General features: G+C 42.8%; 1 protein-coding gene across 2 annotated transcripts in view; it reads left to right on the plus strand.

Moving 5' to 3' along the window:
* BACH2 (BTB domain and CNC homolog 2) overlaps nt 1-12,549 on the plus strand; it is a 364,827-nt gene that overhangs the window by 203,945 nt on the left and 148,333 nt on the right. For both annotated transcript variants that reach the window (XM_059941579.1, XM_059941580.1), the window contains exon 3: nt 755-903. The gene's annotated coding sequence lies outside the window, so the exon portion shown is untranslated. The remainder of the gene's footprint in view (nt 1-754; nt 904-12,549) is intronic.

The following is a 12,549-nucleotide window of genomic DNA, read 5'->3' on the forward strand; positions in this document are numbered from 1 at the left end:
TCTTCTTGTTAATACAACCACGTGTTTTTTTTTTAATATATAAATTTATTTATTTATTTATTTATTTTTGGCAGCGTTGGGTCTTCGTTGATGCACAGGGGCTTTCTCTAGTTGTGGCGAGAGGGGGCTACTCTTCGTTGTGGTGCGCGGACTTCTCATTGTGGTGGCTTCTATTGTTGCGGAGCATGGGTTCTAGGTGCGCGGGCTTCAGTAGTTGCAGTGCGTGGGCTCAGTAGTTGCAGCACTCAGGCTCTAGGGCACGTGGGCTTCAGTAGTTGTGGCACACGGGCTCAGTAGTTGTGGCGCACGGGCTTAGTTGCTCCACGGCATGTGGGATCTTCCTGGACCAGGGCTCGAACCCGTGTCCCCCGCATTGGCAGGCAGATTCTTAACCACTGTGCCACCAGGGAAGTCCCACAGTGTGTCTTTTGAATCAAAGTGTTGTGATTTGTTGAAAGAAAACATTCATGAGCTTAAATAGAGAACTGATTGGACACTGACCTATGTCCAAGCTGCCTTGGAGTTCAGGAGAGCACCCGGTGAGGGCTATGCTTCCCCCTGGGGTGAGCCCCAGCATTGATACCTGGATTATTTTATCGTATTCTGTTTAGATGGACCGGTCCAGAGGCACACCGTAAGTTAGAGGTCATGAAAGCAGGGGAAGGGGTGGAGTATAGTGTGATAGCAGGGGAAAGGGGACGATGTTAACATGCAAGGTTTCCTCTGCTAATGGACAGTCTTCTTCCCCGATCAGGTGGACACTCGCTGACCTGTCACAAGGTTGCCCCACAGAGCTTTGGGGTCCATGTCTGAATGGATTGCCGTAGCCTTCTCTTCTCTCCCTTCGCCCAGTTCCCTGCATCCTAAGACTTGAAGCCAGCACGGGACCTGGAAAAATTACATGTAAGTTTTGACTAAGGTTTCTTTCCTCCAACCAAACAAGGCTAAGAATTTTCTGAGATGATAATAACAAGGTGTCTTGAGAATTATAATTGAGGAAGGGAACGGGGTTAGAATCTGCATATTGGTGGTTCCCTAACTCAGTGGATCTTACACATAAGCTTGCTTCAGAATCACCTGGAGGGCTTGTTAAAGTCCAGCTTGCTGGGCCTCGTGCCCAGACTACCGGATTCAGGAGACGTGGGGTTGGGGGGGTAGGTCTGGAAATTGGCTTTTCTAACAAGTTTCCAGGCAATGCTGATGCAGCTGGTCCAGGGACCCCACTTTGAGAATCACTGCTTTAACTCAAGTGTGACTGAAAGGAGGCATGATAAAGGTAGAAAAGTGTATGAAACATCACTAAATTAAGATAGTGGTGCTTTACTTAATACATGGACTCATCTCTCAGAAGAGAGAATGTTAAGGTCTTCTCAGCACTGTCACCTTTGAAAGTCCAGCCAAGTAGATGTCATTATTCTGTGCCAGCTCGACTCCAGAGGCGTGAGTACCAGCCACTCTTTGCCCTTGGCTTTCAACAGGGTTAACTAACAGTGCTGTTAACAGGCTAAAATGACAGCTACGGTCCTTTTGCAGGTGTCCTCATCATGCTTTTAGACACACTCAAAAGAGAAAATCTTTTTCCCCCTGGACTGGGAAATATATTGTTCCCTTTCAGAGTGAATCATCCCAGTATGATCCTTCCTCTCATACACTTAAATGTGACTTGATTTACAAATCACATATGGGAAGGAAGGTGCACCTCTAATAAACAGTCCAAGCCAGCAAGTCCAGGGTTTTGTGGGGTTTTAAGTCCTTAGGACTGACATATTTGGAAGATCAGCATGTTACTGTGTTAGCTTTGGAACAAGCCGGTCACCTCTCTGCTGAGGACAAGAACAATTTATTCCATGTTAATAGAATAAAGTAGAAGAGTTTGGCTCAACAAATGCACACTAGGGTATACGGGAGCATACATGCAAATGTACAGATGTGCCTGTGAACCTATATGCATTTTGTATATTTCTAAGCTTTCAATGTAGGAGTTTTACACAACATGTTTTCTTTTGTTTCATTGAGTCAATGTGAGTGTAAAAATAGTCTGAGTGATGCTGTCCAGGAAATGTTTGAGAAATTTCTGGGCATTTTGAATCTGTGGATAAGTATTGTGATTTATAACATTTTACTTCAATGTGGTAAATGTTATCATTCAAAGTAGCACTTAGGGCTTACAGTTCTTTTACTATAACTCTCTGAAATTGAGAATAATCACTTTTAATAAAGCAACTCCCAAGCAAATATGTAATGAAGGAGCATTATCTATTGCCTAAACGTTAATGGAGCCCAAAATCTCAGAGATAGATTTAAGTGCATGTGTTTAAAATAAAAATCACAAAATCAGACAAATAAGACCAGAAAAGCAAGAGGTGATGAAAGAGTTCTAAAAGGAATTAATCTGGAGCTGTCTTCTGGGAGCTGCCCAAAGGGCTGGTAACAGGGTTGGTATTAGGGCTGACAGAGTTGTGAGCGATGTAATTACCTATTATCGCTCTACCCTTACCAACGGTAACATCTCCTTCAAGCCCTAATTGGCTATTCTGTACAGCATTCTGGGAAGTTTCAGTTTATGAAGCATCTTCACCAAGAAGTAAAAGAAATGGGTTGGATCGAAGGCTCCTTAATCTCCCTCCTCCTTTCCTGCTTTGGCGTCTGTGAGTGTCCACGTTTACACTGCAGGTTTTCCTGATGGATGACCTCTGATGTCAGTCAGTTTAATAACTACGAGCCAGCACGGGCAGAAGGCTGCTGTGACACCTCAGGCAACTTGGAGCTGCAGACTCCTGCCGGCCCTGGCGCCACCTGCCTGAAGCTCTCACTGCAGCCTTGGGCGAAACACTCAGGGTACCAAGTGCCTAGCACATCTCTATAAAAATATCATGCGTGTGGAGGTGAGGGGTATGTGGGACCCCATGGTGCTTTCCCTGCAGTTTTGCTGTCAACCTAAAACTGCACTAAAACATTAAGTTTATTAATTTAAAAAAACCGAATACCAAACGGTATGATGATTCCTCAAAAATTTAAACACAGAACGACCATATGATCCAGCAGTTCCACTTCTGGGTATAAAAGAAGTGAAAGCAGGGTCTTGAACAGGTGTTTGTACACTCATGTTCATACAGCATTATTCACAATAGCCCAAAGGTGGAAGCAACTCAAGTTTCTATCAGCAATGAATGAATAAAGAAAATGTGGTATATACATACAATGGAATATTATTCAGTCTTAAAAATATGAAATTCTGACACATGCTCCAACGTAGATGAAACATGAAGATACCAAGTGAAATAAGCCAGACACAAAATGACAAATATTATGTGATCCCACTTATATGAGGTACCTAGACTAGTCAAAGTCATAGTCAGAAAGTATTTAGAAGAGTGGTTGCCAGGCGCTGGGAATAAAGGAGAAAGGGAAGTTAGTGTTTAATGGGTACAGAGTTTCACTTCGGGAAGATGGAAAAGCTCTGGAGATGGATGGTGGTGATAGTTACACAATAATGTGAATGTACTTAATGCAACTGACCTGTACTCTTAAAAATGATTTACGTTGTAAATGTTATGGTATGTGTATTTTACCACACACACAAAAACCCCTGAATACCAGAGCTTACTTTCCTTCTAAGAATACTGGGCAGAATACTAAATAGTGCTTGACAGGGCTGCTATAGTTTGGGAGGGCGGAAGAGGCACAGATGGCTGTGTCCCTCACACCTCCATCAGCCCTGACACTACCCTGGCCCCCTTTGGGCAAATGTAAGGGACCTGCAGAATGTTAGACTTCAGTCTTAGGAATAGGTTTCCTATGGGGACAAGGACATATTTGTCAGAAACCACTAGGGAAATTTGCCATCAATGACCATCATCTCTTTCAAAAAGCCATTTACACACGCAGGAAAGCTGCGTCACTGTCATGGAGGGGACGTGTACCCTCCTGTGTTCCTGTCATGGGGCTGCTGCAGTTCATGTGAATTGTGTCATCATAAATGAGTCCGTGTACCGCGCCCCAGGATGTGTGTCTAGTGGCGGCAGGTGACAGGTCTTAGCAGTGGAGGCGGATGTGGAAGCAGGAACCAGGGGATATAGACTTGCCACAGACTGAAGCCTAGTAGAAAATGGAAACTTGGAAAGAAAATTAGTAGCAAATCGTTTTCCTGCAACAGGGCTTCTAATTATAATGCCTGTTTGACATTCTCCCGATGAAGTACAGTTCATCCCCCATCACCAAATCTCTGTAATATTGGGCATTATGGTACCCATAAATCACAAAACAATTGTAGGAGTGACCTGCAGGCTTGTGAGAAATATGCAGGATTGAACCCACTAAGTCCATTTGGGCCCTACTTTGGGGGGGATTTTGCTTTTTATTCTAGGTTTCTAGAAAGCTGGCCTTGCAGAATGATCAGTGAATTCTCACGGGGCTAGTAGCCATGTTTCCCTCAGGTCTCCTTTACTTTACTACTTTACTATTTTACTTTACTCCTTTCAGGCCCTGCCCTTAGGTCTGACCAGGGATTGTAATTCCTGAAGAGCGGTGCATAAGGATCCATAGTTTCAAAGAGCTTAAAAACCTCTGTCCTAAATTATCCCGCTTCCTCCTTAAGACATCAGAATCACTTAGATATGTGAGCGTGCATGTGTGTGCATTATCTACGTCTACATACATACATATTGTATACATATATGTACATACATACATGCGTACGTATGCATTTGGCTCAAGGAAAAGGTATAACCAAAAAAGAGGTGAAATAAAGTCATCAAAGTTGAAGTACAGTACATCTAAATCAGTCGCTTGTTCCCACCCCCGACTTCCCAGACCTGCTTAGAAATAAACTCTCCATGCTTTTCACTTAGGCGATGGCCAACAGGGCGTAGCAACAAAGGTTTTGGAGTCAGTTGCCATAGGGAGCTGCTAAAATATCAAAAAACTGGAATTAAAGGTTTTTATAGAAAAGAAAATCCAGGTGAGCAAGGTCTAAGAGAGAGGAGAAGTAGGTGCTTATTCATCTTTGACATCACACGTAGCTACCGGCACCCTAAGCGTGAGTTGAAACGACATAGATACAGACTCTAATCAAAACAAATTCGACCCCAGGAGTTTGGAGACCATGATTTCTGGATGGAGACCCTGACACAGATTCCCCTCAACAGTCACCCAGAGGAAAAGCCATGAGGTAGAGAAAACCAACAAAGACCGACCCTCGGGGGCTCTCCTGGTCAGCTCTCATGGCCCCAAGAATCAGATGTGCCTGGTTACAGGCACTGAATTCGTATTTAGCGATGGCTCAGCTACCTGGGACCCAAGTAACCAGAACCCTGAATTAACTAGCCTTCATACTTCCTACCCACCCCTCCCATACCCCACCCTACCGCTCACATCCCACTTCCCTTTTTCAGTGATAAAGATTCAGAAAACAAGATAGCTTTGGTTTAGTAAAGGTAGAGAATATACCCTGGAGGATATTTGTAGTTGGTGACACTGACCTGCTGAATCACTGAGAATAGTTAAATCCTTTATAATTAGGAAAAGAAACTGCTTTGGAAACGTTTTCAACAAAAAGCATTTTCTAACTGTCTGTCAATTCACCGGAAAACTGAAACAAACCAAAAACTCATCTTGTCTTCAAATAGTCTAATCAACTGAGGTTTTATTGTACCTATTTTCGTGTCTTAATAATAATCTAAAGATGTTGACTTAGAATAGAAAAATATACAATTCATTTTTATTCTTGAGAAACCGTGCAAGTTTTGGCTTTTACCACCTTTCCAGTGCCAGAGTTTAAATCTCAGATATTCTGTTTACATTTATTCTGTTTATTATGTTTGGAAGCGCTCTAAAAGTTGTGATGTTAACGATAAGATTGGTGATAAAACAATTTCATGAACATATATATTTAGTTCTTATTGTCATTGGGGAACCATTGGCATACTTTTGAAGCCATTCTGTTTCTTTTTTAAAGAATGTACGTGATTATTTATAACATATTGTTTCACAATTATGTTCTGCTCAAGGCATCATCAAAATTAATTTTCATTCTCTGCGTATATGCTCATGGTACAGATAGGGGTGATGTGACCAGCATGGTAATATACAGGTCCAAATTTCAAAAGGTGTTATTCTCTGCGAATCTCCAAATAAACTCAGCCATGCATGTGACAGAGCTGGTCACCAAGTGATGTCAGTTGTAGTACAAATAGTTTGTCACCTTATTCTAATTAATTTCCAATCTGTTGCTTTTTTGAAATTATTTGTGTGCTCTTTTTTGGATATGCCTCTACTAAGGAAGTGACAAGTCTCTTTCTGAGCCGTAATTTAACCCAAGGGATAACTACCCTCTTCCAAGGACACCCCCGTTAAACTGATCACTGTGAGGCCCCTGGCGGGTGGAGCTCTGGCACAGCTGGAGAGTGCCCAGACCATGGTCATGGTGAGGAAGAAAAGTATTTGCAAAGCTCTGTAGTGTAGCAGGATTCTTAAGCGTCCTTGTCATGCTTAACTAGAAGCTATAATCTATTGTTTCTAGCAGATTTTCCCTGTATTTCATGTCTGCTTTGTCACCAGCCCAGATGACTATACTAGATCCAATGTATGAAGTGTTCTTAGTGACTAGAAAGAGCAGAATCAGAGAATTGTTTCCTTTTATCAAAACAGAAGTAGCTTTATTTTCCCGATTATAAAAGTAATACATGTTTATTGTACAAAACTTATAAAATAACAGAAGAGAATAAAGAAAATAAGTTACCTTTCATCCAGCTACCCAGATACAGCCTACCTGTTAACTCCTACTTCTGTGTATTTTTCCAGACTTTTTTTCATTTTATCAACTAATTCCCAATTTACAAGCAGTACTCTGGCCTGCTGACATCCCACAAATTGGTGGAGTTCAGGAATGATGCCTTTGATATCATTTTCTAGGACAGTGATCGCCTAGTCGCTTATTTTTCTCCCTTCAAATTACAGTCATCAACTCTTGCAAGGACAGATACCTCTGTAGACTCACCAGTGTCTTTATGGAGTGAAAATCACTATTAACTGTTTTTTTTTTTTCCATTTCTGTATTCTGTCAATAAAAATAATTTTTGAGTGGCCCTGCAAGATCCTAGTGGGCCTCTGGAATCATAAAAGAAAGATTTAATGAGGACCAAGATGGTTTTAGTGTTAGATCAGCTGACTGTGTTCTAGGTATTTAAAAATTCACAGTTGATACACTCTAAGACAATTTGGCAGAGGTGGGAAAGGTTGATTACCCAAATTCCCCCCATCCCCTAGCCATACTCCAAACAATGTGGACTCCAATAAAATTCCAGTTTTACGTTCAGATATAGCCCTTCTTGTGCTATGAACCAGAGAGAGTTTTCCTTCAACTCTTCATGCTTTATCCCCCTTCAAAGAAACTTCTCTTCAGATTCCTCTGGTATGGTGTTCGGGCTGTGGCGTGGGTTGTGCTGCATATCTCTGTGCTTCCCTTTGGAGAGCTTGACTTTGGATCAGGATGTATCCTGACTCTTAGCCAAAGTTAGGAAGGGCTTTGAACACTGAAAGAAAACCCAGATTAAAATTAAGAGGATTGTTAAAGGAGTCATCTGAGAAAGGTTGAAGGGATGCCACCCACAAACCTTACGTCAGTAGAATAGAAAGTGTTTAGTAAACAGCTGCTGGAAGAGATTTTGTGTTTTAAGAATGATCCATATTAGGCATTGGGTGTGGCGAGGTCTTAGCATCCTCTGTACAAGACTTAGGTTCTTTAAAAGCAGGTCCTTCTAAGTTCTTCCCTCTGCATCCCTTCTCATCCTTTGTGTCCTTGTATATAATAGGGACACAGTGGGTACTGATTTGAATTAAAATTTCTGTAGCTCTTGAGTGACAGATGAACGAATGCGCTCAGTCCAGGTATATATATCCTGCCTTCTTCGGACAGTAATCGAAAGATGCTTTGGTAAATGCCCGCAATTGTATCGAATGCCTGGATTGGGTACTGGTGTGGGAGGTGGTCTGCAGTGCTTTGATCCTCCCTTGGAGAAGGAGATGCTCGTGTGGATAGTGAGAACTCGGTTCCTTGCCTTCAGTTTTGGTTTGACCTCCTTGCTTCCCTGAGTCACGGCGTTTGCTCGTCGCGGCGGGCATGTCACAGAAACCTAAGACTGTCCCTTGGACTGTTTGTGACACTGACTCTGAATTTCCCGTGACACGAACAGCCAGCATTTGTTGTAAAACTTCAAAAACTCACTAAGAAGTTTTAGTTGGTTTGCAGTTGACATTGAGATTAACTTTCTCTAACCTAAACCAGTGAAAACTAAAACGCTCCTCACCACATAAAAGTTTTGCTTTCGCTGTGTTCAGACCCCTCCCACCCTGTCACAGCACAGTCATTTGGAGTCTAGCGTGGGGAGGTGTGGCTCTCCCTCAGTCGTGGATGACCCACTTTTTTGTAACACTTAATTACCCGTGTTTTTACAACACTAGTCAGAGATTCTGACGCTAGTGGACTCTAAGCCCCGAAAGATTTTCTCATCCATCTCATCAGCGCTACTCTTCAGAAGGAGGTGTGAGCTCTGCAGGGCATCGTGTAGCTACTGGCGATGACAGCATTTCCTCTAGTTTCTGGATAATGAGCAAGCACACAGGTAAAGATGCCTTTCTCAGCGTTGACTCTTTTCGTGTCTTCATTATTTGGTGGAACTGACTTTTAAATATTAATCCTTACCTGCGTGTGTTTGCTGCTGTGCTTTGCAGAGGGCTCAGAGGAACATGCATTCGGATTGGTACCCAGGGACCTTAATGACTTAACTTTTCATGAAAAGTCTAAAGAGATGATGATAAAAAAATAGACTCTCATCTCTAGCCTCTCTATGCCCCCAGAAAACATCCTCTTCCTCAATTTTTTTTTTTCTTATTTGCTCTCAAGGTGGGTGTTTCTCAACATCAGCAGCTCCGCTTGGCAGGGAGAGAGTGTATGCATTCGTGCTTGGGGAGCTGCAGGCTTGGGGAGTAACTGGATGGAACAGACAGAGACGAAAATGCAGAGAAGGGAAGGGAGACAGCAAGGGGATGCTGTGCCTTGGTGAGCGTTGGCCCACGGCACCCTGAGAGCAGATTTAGGACGAGCGCTATTGCCCTAACCTTGGCAAAATCATTCTTGACAGCCTGCTCTGTTCTAGAGACGTTGACGTTTCTGATGTCACTTTTGTTCATTAGAGGAACTTTTAAAACACCGAGCTTGTTGCAAAACAAAACGTTGTAGGTATCATCTACCCAAATTTACAGAAATGTGTTTGGGGTGCGTTTCTTTGCTAGAAGCCGGTTGACAGGCAGCTCACAACAGGGCGGTGGCGGTGCCTGGCGGATCGCGCGTGCCACTGCGCTGCTAGCTCACCACCGTGGAGTCTCTGAAAATGCCCAGAGATAAGTCATTTTCCCTGAAAGTCCTGATACGGAAAAAGGATGAAAGTACAAACACTAACTGGAAAAAATGTCACACATTTTAGCCACTTTGCATCCCTTGTTAGAACGAACCCTGGCTTGGGTTTTTTTTTGTTTTTTTTTGTGTGTGTGTGTGTGTGTGTGTGTGTGTTTCACATTTGTGGACTTGTACGGTAGGTGGAGCAGTGTGGGTGGCCCAGAAAAAAGTAGCGGTTAGAATAAGATTTTCCATTTATTGCCCTTTATGCGTGGCTAAAAATAAGATTCATACAAATCAGAATGTGTAGTGCAAGCACAATCACTCTGTTAATTCTGATGACTGGCTTGCCCACATCTTTGCATCTGTCTGGTAAGTGGTGCATTGGGGAAATAAATGTGTCTCTGTTTCAGCAGTAGCAGCAAGGCGGCCAGGTTTGGGCGCTGTGTGTCTGCTTGCGATAGTTTATCAGCATTTTCCCCTTCTGAAGGAAGAAAGGCACAACTCATACACAAACAAGTTGTGTCGCAAGAAATAGTGACGGGATCCTTGAATCTTTTGTTGAAGAGTAATTGCCTTGTTTGAAATGCTGTTTTACAGCATCCATCTTCTCGGCTCATTGTTAGAAAGTTGTGTCTTGTCAACTCATAGGACAGCAAGGGAGGGATTTCTTAGCAGTGTTGCGGAGAGATTGGAACCCTTTTGTTGGCGTAGGGACGGGGTGGCGGGGACAGCGGCGGGCACAGGCCTGCTCTGGACACGGACGCCGGAGGGGCAGTTAACCAAGTAAAAACTCCCTTCATCTGACGGCCGAGTCTCCTGCAACCACAGTAAGTGGTAATGTGTCGGTTTGTGGCTACAAGAAACAGCAAAGAGAGGTGATGGTGGTGTTCACAGGGAAATTTGCGCCTCCGTGATCCCAGTGATGGTGCTGTCCCTTTTCTACTGGCTGAGTGGCTGTGACATTTCCAAAGAACGAGAATGTCTACAAGTGTGCTAAAGCCTTGCAGTTTGATGTCATTTGGGAAATAAGATGAGTCAAGAGAGCAGTCATTCCAGAAGCTTCTGGAAACTGATGACTGCAGATCACATTCCCCACTGGTGTCTCCAACCTCAGCAGATGGTGAGGCAGGAGTAGTTAAAGTGAGGCAAGAGCTTTGGGAGAAAGAGGACCCAGCCTCAGATCTTGGCTTAGCTACCTGTTGACCTTGACCTCGTTATTGAACCTCTCCCAGGCCTGGATGTCTTTCATTAAAAACTGGAACAGGGGTAGCGCCTACCTCATAGGCTGCTGGTGGGGAGTCAGTAAGATCACGTACGTGAAGCCCAAAGCCAGCCTTCAGTAAAAGGTTGATGGTGATGCTTATTCGTGCTGTTGCATCCTACGAATGTGGTGGACAATTTCAGGGCATTTGTGGGGTTCCCCGCTCTGCTCGGAGTACAAATTTTGGAATTAAATGGACACAAGATCAGCCTCTTGTTCATCGTTTCTCAATCAGAAGGCTACAGGTCATTTCCCAAGTAGTTTGGCTCTTCATGGGCTGCTGATACTCTCCAGGGGCTCAGTTTTTTATTTTGCCATTAAATTAGCACCCTGGAAGCCTCTCTTTCCTCTTAAGGTGAGCCCTGTGTTGAACATAATCAGTTATTTTTACCTTCTCACTGTTTTTTATTTAAACGTGGAGATTTCAGTTCTGACATCTGTGCATGTTAACTGTAATACCTGCTGATGTACATCATGAAAGAGAGAGCGCTAATGTTATAATCAAGGAAGGTTTTAAATACTTCAGGGGGGAATGGGCAAAACTTGAGGAGCAATTAGCTTCCATGGTGGTCTAATTCCCTGTAGACAATATCACATCTGTTATCACATCTGATCAATCCTATAGATAACCAGATGCTGACAAGAAGAAAACAATTACTGTTTCTTCTCCTTTTTATTATTTTGTGCAAATTATTTTGTTTAATGTAATGTATACCTGCCCTTCTGGGAGTCCTTTTCTGCCCACCAAAGTTTTCCATTAAATAAATACATTGCATATTTCGTAATAAGGTCACCACTGTAGGTATCACTTAACTTTTTTTGGTTAACCTTTAGTATTAGATGCTAAGGAGTTTACGTCAGACTCTTCAGCCTCCTCCGTGACCTTCCTGGGATGCAGTTCCTTCATTTATCAAATTAATAAAGAAATTATGACTGTACCCTGACTTGGCCTCACTTGGGACCTGGCCAGAAGTGATAAATGAGACCAATAAGCTAAGGAATTAAAACATGGTGCAGGTATAAAGCAGTGATGGCTTGCTTTTATCAATTGATGTCTTTTGGTAGTTTTAAATTTTTTCTCTCCAAATTTTTCTTTTCATGGTCTGTCCTGCCACCCCAATCACAGATGCAATCTCTGATTTGTAATGTAATGTATATGTTAACATCATCATTGGATTTTCTGGATCTTTCATGTTAGGACCCATCAGTCTGGTGGGGTGCAGATATTTCTCAGGTTAACTACACCAGTAAAACCTTTCTTTCATTGGAATGGGACCCAGCTTCTTTCAGTGCATCCAGACACTGCTGGTTTTTCCTTTTTCCTGTTGAAAGAAATGGAAGAATGCTTTTCAGGCAAAGCAAATCATTCTAGGTGACTAACAAGTTCCTAGCATTGCAGATACAGCCTCAATCCCCTCCATGAACACACCTACTCCCTATTATCTTTGCCTGTCTTATTGCACTTTGCCACAGACAGAAGTTTCTGTAAAAATCATAGACAAAAGAAGGTGATAAATTTGGCTCTGGCTGTGATTTCCTACCACACCTTCCTAAGGAATGACACAGATTCTGAAATTCATCTCGTTGATATACCGCCTGCTTCGTCCTGCATAACAGCAAGTTTTAACCTATCCTTCATGTGCAGTTTGAGGGTACTGGCCGGGCTAGGCTCATTATTCCTTTGGTTGAATAACGTAAAGCATTTGCAATGGAGATTTACTCTAATGATGTATTTTAAGTGCATGTCCTCATTGCCGGTTTAATGCATTCAGTCATGGAATGCTTTAGAGTTTATTGCTAATGGATGAATCCTCGGGAAAATTGGCATTTTCAATAAGATTGACATCTGGAGTGAGAAATAGAAATCTAATGAGAGCATTTCAGCCGAGGT

The sequence above is a fragment of the Balaenoptera ricei genome, chromosome 12 (genome assembly GCF_028023285.1).
Source record: "Balaenoptera ricei isolate mBalRic1 chromosome 12, mBalRic1.hap2, whole genome shotgun sequence".
Taxonomy (NCBI): Eukaryota; Metazoa; Chordata; class Mammalia; order Artiodactyla; family Balaenopteridae; genus Balaenoptera; species Balaenoptera ricei.